Here is a 17,755-nt window from a genome sequence, read left to right on the forward strand (position 1 = left end):
TACTAACAGCCCTCTGTTCCTATGAAGTTTGCAGGCTTGGGTCGGCAAGGAAGACAGACGGCAGTGACCTCAGTGCATGCAGAGTCACCAAATCCAAACAGCTGCTTCCAATTAGCAGATAGCTCAGTGTTAGGGGCTGGCTCAACTGGTCCAGGCCCAGCCTGTGTAATGTGAGCCAGACTGCCCTGCTCCCTCTCTGTCCCTCCCACCATTGGGCACTGAGTTCCCTAGTAACAATTGGCAGCAGAAGCCTCTGAAGAAAACTGTTAGCATCACAATCTGTCCAGGGAGGAGGTTGGGGTCCAGAGCCAAGTAAGGAGGCTGACAGGAGGGGTGCTGCAGTATACAGAGGCATCCCCAGGCCTAGAGCTGATATGCCAGGGCACCAGGAGAGCCAAGCCTGGGCTTACGAGATGTCACATTTAGGAAAAAAAAAATATAAGGAATTACAGAAGGGCCAATGCATACATCCCTGTCTGCCTACCAGTGGCATCGGATCTCATGTCAGCCATGAGGATGGGAAAGCAGGCCTACACTGGCCCCAGCAGAGAAGCTAGAAATGCGCCCACGGTGCATGCCACAAACAGATGTCAGAGCGCTTGCTGTGCAAAAGCTCCATCAAAGCTGCAGATGCTGCTGATGCCATACCCAAAGCCTCACATGAGAGGCCATGACTCATATAATGATGTTTTTGAGACTCCAGTCCAGATCAGGAAGGATGCAGAAGCCTGTTTAATCTTTGCTGAGTACCACTCCGCTATCCTGGAACATGTTCTTCTCTTCTACATTCACACAGGTCTCTCTGAAGACTTTCAGATTCTCTGCCCTCAGAGATCGACACAGTCCAGCCTCACTTGCATTGCAGCCCAAGGCTAACAACTCACTTTCAACCTCTATTGTCTACCATGACCTACAGTTAAGATGCCTCCTGGCCATCCCATCTCCTCCTACCCGGCCCTCCTGCACCAGCATTTCAATCCCATTCCCCATTGCTCGCTCCCTGCCCTGCCACACAGCTTTATTTCCCTCTAATATCAGACCCAAGTAATGATGAGTCTCATGAGGATGCAATCAAGCTCCACTTCATCCCTGGTGTACCCCATTTCTGTGCCACGCCAGGGCTCCCTTTAGCCTGTCCTGTCTCTGAAAACACTCCCCCACAAAGGAAGCATCTCTAATAAAAGTTCCTCACGCACTAGCCAGTTCCCACAGTCCCGGCCCACAAGCATCTGAGCACAGGCTGGGCCCCTGCCGTACTATATGCCCACGGCAGAGGTGGCCCATGTCCTTGGCTGCTTGCTGTCCAGTGGGTTCCCTGGTCACTGGCACTCCCAGGCTGCCAGGGTTCTCTGTCACTCAGAGCTCCTGGGCCGTTTGACCCCGTGCTGTTGGGGCCCCTGGCCCCTCAGGGACTCCCAGACGTCGGGCGGCCGCCCGCCTGCTGGTGCTCCCGGTCCCCGTGCACAGCCCTATTCCCTGGTGCTCCTGGGACGCCCTGCACGGTGCAGTCCCTGTGCCGGAGCTATGCCAGCTCCGGCCCCGGCCCCGGCTCTACCCGGGCCCACAGCCCCCGCCCGGCGCCTCCGCGGCTCCTTCGCCGTGACCACTGAGCGCCCGCCCAGCGGCGGCTCTGCCTCTGCGGCGGCACCCCCGGCGCCCGCGCCCGCACCGTCCCGCTCGTCCGCTCCCAGCGCCGGCCCCGCTGCCGTCGCGCCGCGGGCGAGGCCGGTCCAGCCACGGATCCGCTGTGCTGCGCCGCGGGCGCCCCCGCCCCCCCCCCCCCGCCTCATTGTCTGCGCAGCGGAGGCAGAACAAAGCGCCCGGTCCCGGTCCGGCCCGGCCCGCCGTGCGGCGATGCGGACGTGCGGAACACCGGGCGAAGGCGGCGGGGCAACGGGCGCGGGTCGGTCCCCGGCGCTGGCACTTACGCCGTGCGTCCCGCGCTGGCGGCGCTCACATCCCGCAGGATACGGCCCCGGCGAGACGCCCCGCAGCTGCTCCGCTACCCCGGTGCTGCGGTATCCCGGTGCTCCGGTGCCGCAGCCGCTCCGTTACTGCTGGCCGCTCCGGTACCTCCGGCTCTCCGGTGCCCTCCGGTGCCGCGGCCCCCGCGGTGCTCCGGCGTCCCGGCCTCCCGCTGCCGCGGCCGTCCCGCTGCCGCAGTCGCCCCGCGGAGAGCTCGGCGGCAGGCGGCGGGTCGGCGCTGCCTCGGCGCGGAGGCTCCTGCTGAAACCCGACCCAGCGCCGCCCTCAGCCCCTCGCTCCCCCCGCCGCCCCCATCCCCGCCCCGCCACCGGAGCGCGCCGGCGGAGCGCGGCCCCGGAGCGGCCCCGTGCCGGGAGCCGTGGCGGTCGGACGGTGTGGCGGGACAGGGAGCACGAAGGGGCCAAGGGAGCAGCGGCGGGGAGAGGGGCTGCACGGAGGGGGAGGAAGGGCTGCAGCCGGGATAAAGAGAGATGGGGAGGGAGCAGTGGGCGCCGGGGGCCCGGGGAATGGGAAGGGGTAGGAAGGAGCAAAGCGCAGGGAGGTGGTGCGATGGTACGGGACAGAGGGCTGGGCAGGAGGAGATGGAGAGAGTCGGTGGGTGGCATTGCAAGGATGTGGGGACAGGATCACAGAGGCACAGCCTGTTCTCTGGTCTTTACCACAGCTACTTTCTCAAGTGCAGGGCCCAGGGTACAAGATTCTGTAACCTGCTAACACCTTGTCTCACATCAGGGCTTGTAATGTCTGGGCTGGACGGTACTTATCTGTAGTGCCTGCCATGCAAGTGATTGGGGCCCCACTAATCTATACTAAGACAGAAAACAGAACAAGAGTGGGTTACTGTCAAGGCTGCTCCACTAGCGGATGGCTCCCTGTTTTAGCCAAGCATTGATTTGGGAGCTAATATTGTTCAGTATCTTCATATCTATGATGATACAAAGTGCAAATTTTCAGGTGGTACTTAGGAGGGGCATCCGATATGTTGCACAGCAGAACTTCAATCCAGAGAGAAGTTTTAAGAACTGAGTCAGCAGAAGCCTCATTAAGTTCAATAAAAGTACAAAGCTCTGCACCTGAGGCAGAACAACCACATAACTGGTACAGGCTGGGAACCAACTGGCTGAGTTGCAATCCTGCTGAAATCTACATGGAGTTGGGGTGGACACTGAATGAAGTCAATAGCATGCGTTCATTGCAAAGAAGGCAATCAACACACTGCAACATTAGGAGAAGGGCAAGCAGCAGGTCACAGGAAAAAGTCATCCCCCTCAGCCTGGCATACGGGGAAGCCACACCTGGACACCTATCTACATTTTTGGTTCCCTCCATTCACGAAGGATATTGAAAAACTGTAGGAGATAGTTAGGGGCCTGGCACACAAACTTATATGGACAGACTAAAGAAGCAACCCTAGCTGTACATACAGACTTGGGGATGAGAGGCTGGAGAGCAGCCCTGTGGAAAGGACTCTGGGGGTACTGGTTGTCATCAATTTGAATCTGAGTCAACAGTGTGCCCTGGCAGCCAACAGGGCCAACTGTGCCCTGGGGTGCCTCAGGCATGGCACTGCTAGCTGGTCAAGGAAAGGGATTGTCCCACTCTGGTCTGCCTGGTGCAACCTCACCTTGAGCACTGCATGCAGCTTTGGGCACCACAGCATAAGAAGGGCATAAAACTATCAGAGAGCAGCCAAAGGAGGGCTATGAAGAAGATGAAAAGTCTGAAGGGCAAGGCATACGAGGAGTGGCTGAAGTAACTTGTTTTGTTCAGCCGAGAGAAGAGGAGACTGAGGGGAGGCCTCATGGCGGCCTACAGCTTCTTCGCGAGGGGAGAGGAGAGGCAGGTGCTGATCTCTTCTCTCTGGTGACCAACAATAGGACCCAAGGGAATGGCATGGAGCTTCATCAGGGGAGGCTAAGGCTAGATGTTAGGATAAAGTTCTTCACTGAGAGGGTGGTCAGGCACTGGAACAGGCTCCCCAGAGAAGTGGTCACAGCACCAAGCCTGGTGGAGTTCAAGAGACACTTGGCCAATGCTCTCAGACATACAGTCTGATTTTTGGGTGGTCTTGTGTGGAGCAAGGAATTGGACTCGATGATCCCTGTGGGTCCCTTCCAACTCAGGATATTCTATGATTCTATTATGCTGTGATTCTAAGCAGTGCTTGCTTAGTCTGGTGATAAGTATGCTAAGGGGCTTCGTAATGGCATCCTACTGCTAGCTGAAGGACAGGTAAAAAGATGACAGAGCCAAATGCTTCTTCATAGTGGTAGACAACAGAACAAGAACAATCACCATAATTACAGCTTGTGATATTCAGAGTGGACATTAGGAGAAGTTTCTTCACTGGGGAGCTGTGCAACACTGGAAAAAGCAACTTACACAGACTGAATCTCTACCCTTGCAAGTTTTCAAGGCAGATCTGACCTAGTATTGTTGACAGTCCTGATTCAAATGAGAGGTTGGACTATGCACCTCTGGACATCCCTTTTAACAGTGAAGGAATAGTCTACTATGAAATTACAGTTTTCATAACATTTCTATTATAAATAGAAATATCTTTTATCTATCCTTAATAATATCTTTTTTCTTTTATGATGCTCTAGTCACCCTCTACACTCACAAGGCCTCTTTACATTATTTCACTGATCAACCTTTTCAGTATAACTTCCTCCCCGAAGACCTGCAAAAAATGAAATAGATGAGCTCCAAAACTGCATCTTGAAAAAACAGTGCATTCCCTCAAGCCTAGAAGTTCTGATTTACTGATAATCTTGCTATTTTTTTTTTGCCAGTCTTATATGTCTTACAGTTTTTTTATTCATTTCTGTCTTCTCCACCTGAACAAATAATTTCTCATGTGGCATTATAGCATTGCAGTTCGGATAGTCTGATCTACCTTTTTTCCTGCTCCCCCTAAAAGATCACTTATAAAAAAAGTTGTCTAATGTGCTAGTCTGACAAACTTGCTGCATTTTATCACGTTTCCCATTTCACAGAATCACAGAATCACAGAATGGGCGGGGTTGGAAAGAACCTCTGAAGATCATCTAGTCCAACCCCACTACCAAGCAGGATCACCTAGAGCATGTTGTGCAGGACGGCAGCCAGGCGGGTTTTGAATATCTCCAGAGAAGGAGACTGCACAGCCTCTCTGGGCAACCTGCTCCAATGCTCTGTCACCCTCACAGTAAAGAAGTGCCCCCTCATATAGAACTGGAACCTCCTGTGCTTCAGTTTGTGCCTGTTGCCTCTCATCCTGTCGCTGGGCACAACTGAAAAGAGACTGGCTCCGACCCCTCAACACCCTCCCCTCAGATATTTATATACATTAATGAGGTCTCAAATTTATTGTCATCTTATCAAAATCTACACTGAAACCCCTGTAAACTTGTACAAGCAATCTGCATTTGCCTAGATCATTCACTTCAGTCCTTTCTTCGGTATCTGTGATGTTTGTTATTCTTCAGTCCCTTGACATCAGCTCTGATCATTAAACACCTCTCTTCTTAGACCAGCAATTCTTACACAAATATCACCTCTAGCTAGAGATGGAAATTGGTCCTTTTGGTCTAATTCTAATAAATTAGAATTTATTACTATATATATTTTTGAGCCCCTTGGCAAGGGAGGGGAGAACAGGCCCATATCATGTGCTTGGACTTTAAGAGAGATCTTGGATAGTCTTTCTGATGTGCAGGTATCCTTGGAGCTGCATGTGTCCAGGTAGAAAATGTGAGTCGAGCTATGCTTTGCAAGTGCAACTAAGACACAGAAGCAAGAGTAGAAGTATGCTATTCAACTATATAAGACAGAAGATGACTGGTAGTAGTAAGGGTTGGGACAGGACTATAAGGCTCCCAGCTGTATCATGCCTTTTGATAGAATTATTAGTGATGAGGAAACCAGACTATGGAGAAGGGAGCAAAATTTGAAGATGATTAACTTATCTGGATTAATCAGTGCTTTGGTGAACTTCAGAAATAACTTAGGGACTGGTGCGATATGGCACACTGAAGTCAGTAGTGAACAAAGCATAGCTGGAAGGCAGCACAGAAAACATGCTGTCTGCATGCTTTGTGTTTCTCTAACTCTATAGGCAAATACTGCAGAGTAATGTGGTGCCTCATGCCTATCCCTCATGTCACTGTTCTGCCACTACAATGACCTTGATCCTGGAGTCCCACACATCCCTACCCCAGAACTGACTTTGCATGTTCCCACCCTCATCAACAGCATGTGGAGAGTGGTCTGGCAGCTTAGCACCTTCCTGCTAGATGGCATTGTACAGTGTCTTGTTGCTAAACTAGATAGAAGCAATCTGGCAGATAGCCCAGGAGGACTGATTAAGTTGCTGGGCTTCCACTCTTGCATGTTCGAGTCTGGCTCGGAAGTCCCAAACAGGAAATCCTTCTAGGATGTGCTTAGGCTCCGATTCTCGGATGTTCACAGCAAGCAAAGGCTTCCTGCATTCAGAATGGAGGTTAAAAATAAAAGAAATCGGGCACCTGCTAGGAGCATACATGGCAAAGAGGGGTAGGACGTGGGGGTCAGGGGTACAGCTCTCTCTAAGACATGCATAAGTGTTTTCAGTTGAGTTCCCAAGTCTAACTGTGTGATTTGGAATGCCTTTGAAATCCATGAAGTATACGGAAAGAGATGCAAGGTCATTTCACCTGGCAAAGAGCACTGTTATCTCAGCTTTGAGGCTCTATATTCACAGCCTGGTTAAAAAGAAATGCTGCTGGGGCACTGATGCTAGATATAACCTGACTAGCTGGATTTGAACCTTACAGTGAAATAGTTCTTCTTCATCTCCTACTTTTTCTAAATGTACACTAAGCTCCTGTCACATAACGTTCTTGCAACAGGCATATTTCGATGCCATGGTTTTATTCACGAGCAGCCTTGAATGTAAGTCCCTTTGTTGGTCTGCTTATGATGCATGGTTTTAGGGTACAGCAATAAGAAATCATGGCTTCCATTCATTTGTTTCTGAGAATGTTTACAATCTAAGAAATCTGGCAGTCCTAGAAGCAGCTGGACTGAGCAGTGGTCTTAACACCACACTTATACTACATCATGCTTAAAGTAAGGATGCCTAGCCATCACCTTCCCATTCATCCCATCCTTCTCATAGTATCCTGGATATGACTATGACAGTCTGTGTTCTTTTCAGAGCTCTATCCAGACAGCCCTAAATGCCCTGAGCACTTGATTGTGAATCCTGTCTCCCTTTTTACTGGACTTCTCTAGCACAGCAAAGCCTTTGAAATAGCTGGGTTTAAAAGGTTGCCCTTTACTACCTCTGTTTCTGCCCTGGACTTCTCGATTTTGCCAGTTCCATGGATTCCCATCCTGCAGTTCTCTTGTAATTCAACTTGGGACTTCTCAGACAGATCATTTGGTATTATTTAAGTTATAGCAGCATCTAAAGGTAAAGATTTCAAGTGCAGCAATAAGACAATTCATGCCCAGAAGACAAAGTAATCAAAAGTGAAAACAAGCAGGTACAATAAAGAACAATGGAAGGATAAGGCTGCAAGTGAGGTAGTGGTGTTATTCGTTGCAGCTAATTTGTAAACAATGTAGAATAGGCAGATATGAAACAGTAGAAAAAAAAAATCTAGGGCTGTCAACTGCTTCATTCCTATACCTCAAAGAGGGTTCAGAAGAACCCAGAAGTGCCTGTAAGGCTCAGCAGATGTGCATCTAGCCACTTCTTGAAGTTCTCCCATAACAAACATTTTATAAATTTGACAGACACTCTATTCAGTGCTAAATTTATTCACTATTATTTAAACCCATTATTTCTTGTAGTATCTATCATGAACACTAGAAGTAGATTGTTCTCTTTGCAACTGTATTCTACAAACAAGGGCAGTTATCCTATCTCTTCACTCTTCTTTAAGAGACACTACCCCAGAGCACTTAATATTTCCATATTGCATTTTCTCAACCTCTAATCATCTCCACTGGACTTTCTCAGATTTGTCTATGTTCTCTGAAGTGCACTCACTAAGACTGGGTGCAGTACTGCAAGTAAGGGCCTAATCACAGCAATGTAGAGCCAGAGAGGCTACTTGATGCATCTTGCAAGTCATATTCCTGATTATACTATCTTATATGATTTTTATTTGTTTTTTATTTGAGCGTGCCCTCAGCTGATTCATATTCTGCCTAGAGATAACTCTAAACCCAGCATTTTTCTGGAGAACTACTATTTGGACCATTATTTCTCAGTCTATATTGGTACAGCTGATTATTCTTACACCATAGATAATCTTTCTACCAAGGAATAATAACATTTTTTTATTTCTACCCAGCAATAATAGTAATTCTTATTCCTATACAATATAATAACAACAATAATTCCAACTACAAAATAATTTGTAACAACTCCATTAATAGTTTTATTACATCTTATAGGATCTGCCTGTCATGCATAAACAAACCCAGAAGAAGGCCAAGACTCTTTCCGTTTGTTGTAAAACTCATCAAAAATATGTCAGTTCTTTAGGTCATGGGGACAGCTGAATAGATTGTTTCATAAAACACTACCAATCCAGAGGCACGCATATAAGTCATAGTAAGAATGCTTTAAGGTGAAACACTTTTAGGTTACATCTTGATTTTGGACTTGGAAGTCAAATGTCACTGAAGATAATGCGGCCAAAATACTTTCCGCTAGCTGCAAAAATTGCCAGTGAGACAGAAAGGCTTTGATTACTTGAAATGATAACAACAACAATGCAAATAATAATAATAATAATAACAACAACAACAACAACAAACAACAATAATAAATCAGTCTACTTGTTAATATTTCCAATGACTGTTTAATTTGTTTGATATATGCATACATAGATATAACAGATCTCTTTAAGGTGTTTTGCCTAGGTCTTCATGAGAGACAGATCAAAGCAAGATTAAACAGTATACTCATGTTCCGTATTACATCACATGATTAACTGCAAATGAGAAATTCACCTCCAGCAGTTTTCCTAATGAGGTTTTACACAGAATTCTCTATAGTCCAATGCTTTTTAGTATCTTCACTAACAATAATCTGCAGGGAAGTATTAACTGCCTAAAAAAACGTATATGGAACAATAGGGAAATTATGTTATTGCAATTTTAGTAATATGTTTAGTGTTCAGTATTTATAAAGACTGTAGAAAACTCAAAGTGACCTCAAAGTCACAAGAATGAGTCAAAATCCAGAGAACAAATTTCAGCATGGATAGCTTTAGAAAGATAAGAAAATGAAGTGAATTCTAAGGATTTGTAAGAGACAAAAAATAAATTGCATATTATTTTTGAATCTAGAAAATGAAGGCAGAACAGGAGAAATAGGATGGAACTAAAATTGTAAAAACTGAAAGAAAAGAGCTGCTATTCAATGGAGAGAGGAATTCATCACTAGAATAACTAAGACAAGGTCATAACAGGTACCTAGCAGACAGGATTATCCATCTTTATTGAGAGATGTGATAGTTCAGCAAAAGGCGCAGGGTTTGAAAGAGAAGTCTCTCCTTGAGGTTCTGTGGGTTTTGTGATTCAGAAAAGTCAGTGTCACCCAGTCCCAGTCTCTGAACTGCCCTTTGTGTGCTGCTTGCCCTGTTACATCCTCCTAAAAGGATGGCTGAACTGTATCAAGCCATGGAATGATTTTTATGATGAGAAAAGGGAATGAGAAAATTATGAGAAGGAAACTATCTAACACATTTTAGTCTGTGAGCCAAGACAGAACTGAAATCAACATTTCCAGAGAGGGAAGTTGACTGAGCTGAGCCCTGTGCTACTGACTGCTCTACTTCCTGTCCTGGCTTCTTCCATCCTCCTGGAATCTCTTCATCCACGTTTCTGCAGCAGGGTGACCTCATTTGGCAGCAACCTCTGAGAGCTTACACTGACTAAAGTGCCTCATTCTCATAGGTGCCTCTTAGAAAGTTGCTCAGTAAGGCCCGGACTTCCTCCCTGGTAGCAAACAAGTCTCCTTCTGTTCCCCTGAAAATCAGCTGGGAGGAAGTGAGATGGGGAGGTGGTTTCCGAAATAGTGTGGATTGTGATTACAGACATAGTCTCAAAATCCATGTGATGGGGGTAGGGAGCACAGGACCTGCATGGGGAATCCAGATTATTTTTGTGTGAGCTGAACATGTGCCTTTGATCAACACTGTTCACAGACAGATAAAAACCTGACAGCAAAGGGCTTGCTGGTGTTTTGTAAAAGGAAGAAAACAATTTGAGGGATATCCCTTTCCAAAGAAAAAGGCTTTTGCTTTGGAGGAGGTGGTGCTTTCTATATATAGTGAGGTGATTATTTCAGAATGGAAAATGTTTGTTCAGGAAGGAAAGGCTCTGAGATCAGCAGAGTCAAGTCTCACCCACATGCTGTTGGCTCCATTGGGCTCTTCTGCCTAGCAGCAGAGAACTGGGAGGAGGAGTCTGCAAGGACAAGTTGGCTGTCCAGGAATCACCCATCTACACTTGCACACTTACCAGGACCTTGGGTTCAAGCTCTGGTGTGTCACAGAGGGACAGGTTCTGAAGTAAGATCTGATGATTCCTACGGGAAGAAGAAAACTGAAGATGGTCAAACATCCCTTTTGTCTTTGACAAGTCAAGGTTATCATCTACAACCAATGCACACTGGAATGCTCTGGGATATGCCACAAATACACTGTATGTGCCATCAGCTAAATAGCAACAATGTACACTCCAACCCAACAGTCCATTATTCCATTGTAAATACACCACATGCATATATGACATTGGAACAGCACTAAACATACCTGCCACAAATAGACACAGGAAGCTGGGTTTCTTAATCTAGAGAGGAAGACATACATAAATACACGCACGCACACGCACACATGAACGAACTAGTATGATACAGCACCATCTAGTGGAAATTTATGTATTACACAGTCAATCTCTAAAAATATTAGTGTTGTTTGTTTGTTTGTTTGTTTTGGTATTGTAGAATTGTTTATGAATCCTAGATACAGACCAAGAAAACTCTGTGTGACACTTATCATGTTTAAAATATTTTAAAAAGTGAAAATAAAAAAAACACACATAAACTTTCAGTGTAGGCTACTGTGATGACCATAACAAAGATGTCACCATTGAACTCAAATGGTTTAATCTATCAAAATCATTCATAAACCAAAACCAGCCCAGAGGTTAGAAATGAATATATAAGCCTACCACATACTTTAAAAAGTTACTCAGACCAGGTTAAATCACAGCTGCCTATCTTCTCCAGCAACAGAGTCAGACTATGAAAAGAAGTTTAGTTGATTCTGCTTTACATAATACTTAAAGACCATATCTGACCTAGCAGAAGTAAAAAAGAGACAGAAAAAGTTTGACATATGAACCACCCTAACGTGTTTTAAAAGTCTAAAAATAACACAGGCCACTGTGAGGCATACAAGAGGTAGAAGAAGGGGCAGGTGACCCAGGGGGAATATATCTAAGCATGCGGTTATGGGGTAGGGAAAACCAAAGTCCATCTTTTTTTTTTTTTTAGGAAAAAAGTAGGAAAGTAAGTGAATGGAAACATTGTTTGTTAAAAGACTGGAAACAGAGAGAAAGTCACAGAATCACGGAAGGACAGAATGGATGAGGTTGGAAGGGATCTCTGAAGGTTATCTGGTTTAACCCTCCTGCTCAAGCAGGGCCACCTTCAGCAGGTTGCCCAGGACCATGTCAAAGTGGCTTTTGAGATCTCCGAGAAAGACTCCAAATTGTTGGATCATTCCACAGAGGGAGGCTGCCAGTGCAGAATTACAGGCTCTGTACTAGGACCACTGCTTTCAGCTTATCTATATTCAGGATGCAAAACAGAATAATCTGTGAGGCAGCATTTGTGGCTGATCCTAAGTGTTGAGGGAAGCATGGATGACAGACTGCTGAGGGAGAACAGAATGGCCTTAGGAGACTGAGCTACTTCATAATAAAAGTGGCAGATAAAATTCAGCAAAGGCAAATCTAAAGTGGAGCCTAAGGGAAAACAATCTCAGCTTCACATGTCAAATTATGGGATCTGAGATGATTACCACAAAGAGAGTGAAAGCTTCAACTTCAAAGGGTCTGGTGAAAACGTCATCCTAGTGCTCAGCAGTCAAAAGAGCATACAAAATATTTGGAGCAATTAGGGAAAAAAAATCCAAACCCCAAACTGAAATGCATTATGTGACTGTGCAAACTTTTAATTGCCATGCATCTTGAATGCTGTGTGCAGTTAATGGCCACCGTATCTCCAGAAGGTTACGGAAAAGCAGGAGAAAGTTCAGAAGACGGCAGCAAGGATGACCAAAGGTCCAGATCAGCTTCAATGCAAGGAACAATTTAGTCTCCATTCTGGAAAGGAGACAAATGAGGGGAATGTGGAAGAGGATAATGAAATCATGAGTAGTCTGTGGAGGGTGATTTTGCTCAGCTCTATGGAGCTGATTTTGTTCATACACTGCTTCTTCTGATATAAAAGATGTATGAAATAAGGCTAACAGAAGACAAGATCAAAACAAACAAAAGAAGGTGGTACTTCATATGAGGAGCCGTGGAACTGAGGAACTCTTTGCCATAGAATGCTGTGGATGCTCAAAATTTACATTGGCTCAAGGGGTACCTGGATTAGTTCACCTAATAGAAATATTTGAGGATGCCTAAATAGAGGAAACCCCCTCCAGCTCATGAACTCTGTGAGTCACAAAGTGTTGGGTCTGGGGGTGTACTGAGGTGAAAACCTTATGAAACATGCTTTTCCTGTTCTTCCACACCTTCCTGTGCATCCATTTGCATCCACTCTTGGAGGCTGATGCAAGACTAGAGGGAGTCTTGAGCTTTCTCAGTATGGCTGATTCCAAGAAAACTTTTGTGGCTATTTGCTTCATGTTCTTCAATCCTTCAGCAACTCTCACAACAAAATCAATACCAGAACAAGATACAGATTCTAGTCGTTTCTTCCTTCTTCATGCATCAGGGATATCAAGGACAATATGAAGGGCTTCTTCAAATACATCAGTAGAAAAATGAAGACTGAGAAAATGTAGGCCTGCTGCTAAATGGGGTGGGTGCCCTGGTGACAAAGGATACAGAGAAGGCAGAGTTGCTGAACGTCTTTTTTGCTTCAGTCTTTACTGCAAAGATCAGCCCTCAGGAATCTCAGACCCTGGAGACAAGAGAGGAAGTCCGGAGAAAGGAGGACTTTCCCTTGGTCAAAGAGGATTGGGTCAGAGATCATTTAAGCAAACTTGACATCCACAAATCCATGGGCCCTAATGGAATGCACCCACAGGTGCTGAGGGAGCTGGCCGACATTACTGCTAGGCCACTATCAATCATTTTTGAAAGGTCATGGAGAACAGAAGTGCTCAAGGACTGGAAGAAAGCCAATGTCGAGCCAGTCTTCAAAAAGGACAAGAAGGAGGAACCCGGCAACTACAGGCCCGTCAGCCTCACCTCCATCCCTGGAAAGGTAATGGAACAGCTCATCCTGGAGGTCATCTCCAAGCATGTGGATGATAAGAAGCTGATCAGGGTAAGTCAGCATGGATTCACCAAGGGGAAATCATGTTTAAACAAATCTGATAGCCTTCTATGATGAGATGACTAGCTGTGTAGATGAGGGGAGAGCAGTGGATGTGGTCTACCTCAACTTCAGCAAGGTTTTTGACACTGTCTTCCATAAAAATCCTCATAGACAAGCTCAGGAAGTGCAGCCTTGATGAGTGGACATTGAGGTGGATTGGTAATTGGATGGATGGCAGAGCTCAAAGGGTTGTGCTTAGTGGTGTGGAGTCTAGTCAGAGGCCAGTAGCTAGTGGTGTCCCCCAGGGGCCAGTACTGGGTCCAGTGTCGTCCAACCATGGTAGTCAGGCAAAGTCCCCGGTGACTGGAAAAAGGGAAACATCACTCCCTTTTTAAAAAAGGGTACAAAGGAAGACATGGAGAACTACAAACCAGTGAGCCTCACCTCTGTGCCTAGCAAGATCATGGAATGAATCCTCCTGGAACCAATGTTAAGGCACATGCAGGACAAGGAGGTGATCCGAGACAGCCAGCATGGCTTCACCAAGGGCAAATTGTGCCTGACCAATCTGGTGGCCTTCTATGATGGAGTGACTGCATCAGTCAATAAGGGAAGACTCACTGATGCCATCTACTTGGATTCTGTAAGGCCTTTGACACAGTGCGACACCCTGCCGCACACTGGAACAGGCTCCCCAGGGATGTAGTCACAGCACCAAGCCTGTCAGAGTTTAAGAAGCGTTTGGACTGTGCTCTTAGTCACTTGGTCTGAAATTTTGGGTAGACCTGTGTGGTGCCAGGAGTTGGACTTGATGATCCTTATGGGTCCCTTCCAACTTGGGATATTCTATGATTCTGTGATTCTATGGTCCCACATGACACTCCAATCTCTAAGTTGGACAGATATAGATTTGAAGGGTGGACCATCCGGTGGATAAGGAATTGTCTCAACGGCTGGACCCAGAGAGTAGTGGTGAATGGATCTATGTGCAGGTGGAGATCAGTGATGAGTGGTGTACCTCAAGGTTCTGTCTTGGGACCAGTACTTTGCAATATCATCATCAATGACATAGAGGATGTCAAGTGCACCCCCAGCAAGTTTGTTGATGATGCCAAGCTGAGTGGTGTGATTGATACCAAAGAAGGAAGAGATGCCATCCAAAGGGGCTGGAGAAGTGGACCCATCTGAACCACATGAAGTTCAACAAGTCCAAGTGCAAGGTGCTGCACCTGGGTCAGGGCAATCCCAGACAGGAGTACAGACTGGGAAAAGAACACATTGAGAGCAGCCCTGAAGAGAAGGACTTGGGGATTCTGTTGGATGAAAAGCTCAACGTAAGTTGGCAGTGCGCTCTTGCAGCCCAGAAAGTGAACTGCATCCTGGGCTGCATCAACAGAGGTGTGACCAGCAACTTGAGGGAGGTGATTGTCCCCTTCTACTCTGCCCTTGTGAGGCCCCACCTGGAGTGCTGCATCCAGGTTTGGGGCCCCTAGCACAAGAAAGATGGAGAAGGACTCTTTACTCGGATAGATAATTATAGGACAAGGGGGAATGGTCTTAAACTAAAATAGGATAGATTTATACTAGACATTAGGAGGAAATTCTACACTGTAAGGGCAGTGAGGCACTAGTACAGGTTGCCAAGAGAAGTTGTGAATGCCCCATCCCTGGAGGTGTTCAAGGCCAGACTGGATGGGGTCTTGGCCAACCTGATTTCTGTCAAAGTCCCTCTGGATGGCATCCCTAACCTCCAGCGTGTCAGCTGCACCACACAACTTGGTGTCATTGGCAGACTTGCTGAGGGTGCACTCAATCTCACTGTCCATCTCACCAACAAAGACGTTAAATAGCGCCAGTCCCAATACTGACCCCTGAGGAACACCACTCGTTACTGATCTCCTCTTGGGCACTGAGCCATTGACTGCAACTCTTTGAGCACGACCATCCCCCCTATTTGGTCCATCCATCAAATCCATGTCTCTCCAATTTAGAGTCACCATACCAAAGCAGGTGTTTTGTTTTGTTGTTGTACAGAGGCCTAATACCATGTTTTCATAGGCTAAGGCACCAGACTTCCCTGGATGAATAGCCACTTGGAAAAGATGATACATTTAGAATCTATAGAAATGGGAAAGACACTGATTTCTACACCTGAGAAACATGGTACCAAAAACAGAGGTGCTACTAGGAATAAGGATATGGAAATGATAATTTCTCAGATTAAAACAATTAGATTTATTTTTAATTTAGTTCTTACTAAATCTCCTCATCTCCTCTCCATCCCAGAAGGAAGGAATGGGAATATGTATCTGAAGCAATTGTTAACGGAGGCAATTTTTAACCAGTTCTGCCACATTAGAGGTGAAATATTTGGTAAATACCAAATGCATTATCTATATTTAAGAAAAAGTATTTTGAACAATTATAGGTCTGTTAGCTTGACTGTAACAGAATGCAAAACTTTCCTGGATGGAATGTTAAGAAAGAGATCAATTTAACTCAAATGCAGAATACAAACTTTTAACAGCCCAAGTAATTAACAATATGAACAAGCTAATCGTGTGAATTTCTGGTCATTGGTAATGTCTGAACCAAAATCTGTTTGTGTGTCCCTTCCCTTCCCTTCCCTTCCCTTCCCTTCCCTTCCCTTCCCTTCCCTTCCCTTCCCTTCCCTTCCCTTCCCTTCCCTTCCCTTCCCTTCCCTTCCCTTCCCTTCCCTTCCCTTCCCTTCCCTTCCCTTCCCTTCCCTTCCCTTCCCTTCCCTTCCCTTCCCTTCCCTTCCCTTCCCTTCCCTTCCCTTCCCTTCCCTTCCCTTCCCTTCCCTTCCCTTCCCTTCCCTTCCCTTCCCTTCCCTTCCCTTCCCTCCCCTCCCCTCCCCTCCCCTCCCCTCCCCTCCCCTCCCCTCCCCTCCCCTCCCCTCCCCTCCCCTCCCCTCCCCTTCCCTTCCCTATTCAGTTACATTACTATGGATTGAAAAAAAACAAAACAAAACAAAATAAAACAAAACAGAAAATGGTAATTAAGCTGTAATTATGGGATCATGACTGCTTTTGGCATGTCAAATCTGTATCATGCAAATAGAAAAGGAGGCAATTGCGAAAGGAAAATAGGTAATTTCTAAGTGGCACAATTCCCCTAGATCATGTAAAACTGAAGCCAATGAAAAAGGAAAGGAGAAAATATACCTCACTGGTATATTAATATTAGATAATAAAAATATGTTTTTGTTTTTGAAGTAAACTAAGAACAAAATAAATCCAGCATAGGGCAATCTGTTATGTGGCTATAGTTAAACTGTTAATGATGTCAAGAAGGAATAGTTGGTCATTTATTTTTTTTCTATGTGTGAAATATGAGATGAAAATATAAGGTGATAAACAGTGGTCTAACAATAACATTTTTTTTTAAATCAACTGACCAGTCATTTGCACCTCTCAGTCTGAAGAAGCTCAAGGAGGAAATATCTTTGGTTCACTGACCTTGCTTGAGCAAGGAGCTTTCACAAGACGACCTCAGAGGACCCTCCCTTCTCTATGATTCTGTGGTTCTGTAATGAAGGGAAAAAATAATCTTAAACAACTTAAGCATTCTCCATTCATCAGGCATCTGGCAGATCTGAAAAAAAGTGTTCAAAGTAAAATTACGTGAGAAAGGGTCACAATAATAGAGAAATCAGAAGAATACATTTTTTTTACTTTAGTAGATGATTGCTCATCCCTGTAATTCCACCAGCAATCTGAGTATCATTTGTAACTCTTCAGAAGTGTATTACCATAGCAAGTGTAACACACTGAAACTGCACTAATTTCATTAAAGCAAACTATTTATCCAAGAAATGGCTGAAGATTAACTTTCAGGTGTTCTTTCTCCTGCCACCATCTCCAGTAATCACTATGATTTTAACAGTCTAGGCCTACACGGGAGGTATCTCTGTGATGAAAACACAGACGGCTTTTTTTTTAAGCTGTCTGGAAGATTAGATGACTTATACAAGAAAAACTTCACAGCATTTCTCAGGAGCTTGTGTGTTTGCGTTATACAAAAGGGAGAGCTGGTAGATGTATGCTTATATATAAAAATAATACACATATGTATATAAACGTATTACTCTAATATATATTTCATATATCTATCAGCAGGGCTGATAGATAGGGCTTTAAACTAGAGTCGAAGGGGGAAGGGGCTAAAACCAGGCACGCCGGTGAAGCCCTAAGGGAAGGCACG

General features: G+C 45.6%; 1 protein-coding gene across 4 annotated transcripts in view; it reads right to left on the reverse strand.

The window, feature by feature from the left end:
• Nucleotides 1-17,755, reverse strand: part of DCHS1 (dachsous cadherin-related 1) — an 85,530-nt gene that overhangs the window by 52,463 nt on the left and 15,312 nt on the right. Inside the window, exons 2-4 of one of the 4 annotated variants that reach the window (XM_083821716.1) lie at nt 17,011-17,078; nt 10,785-10,821; nt 10,492-10,558 (exon numbers count right to left, since the gene is read on the reverse strand). The gene's annotated coding sequence lies outside the window, so the exon portion shown is untranslated. Of the gene's footprint in view, nt 1-1,928; nt 3,660-10,491; nt 10,559-10,784; nt 10,822-16,949; nt 17,079-17,755 lie in introns of those variants that run through there. The other 3 variants (XM_083821717.1, XM_083821715.1, XM_083821714.1) reach the window with 3 other exon arrangements.

This window comes from Anser anser (assembly GCF_964211835.1).
Source record: "Anser anser genome assembly, chromosome: 1".
In the NCBI taxonomy this organism is placed as follows: Eukaryota; Metazoa; Chordata; class Aves; order Anseriformes; family Anatidae; genus Anser; species Anser anser.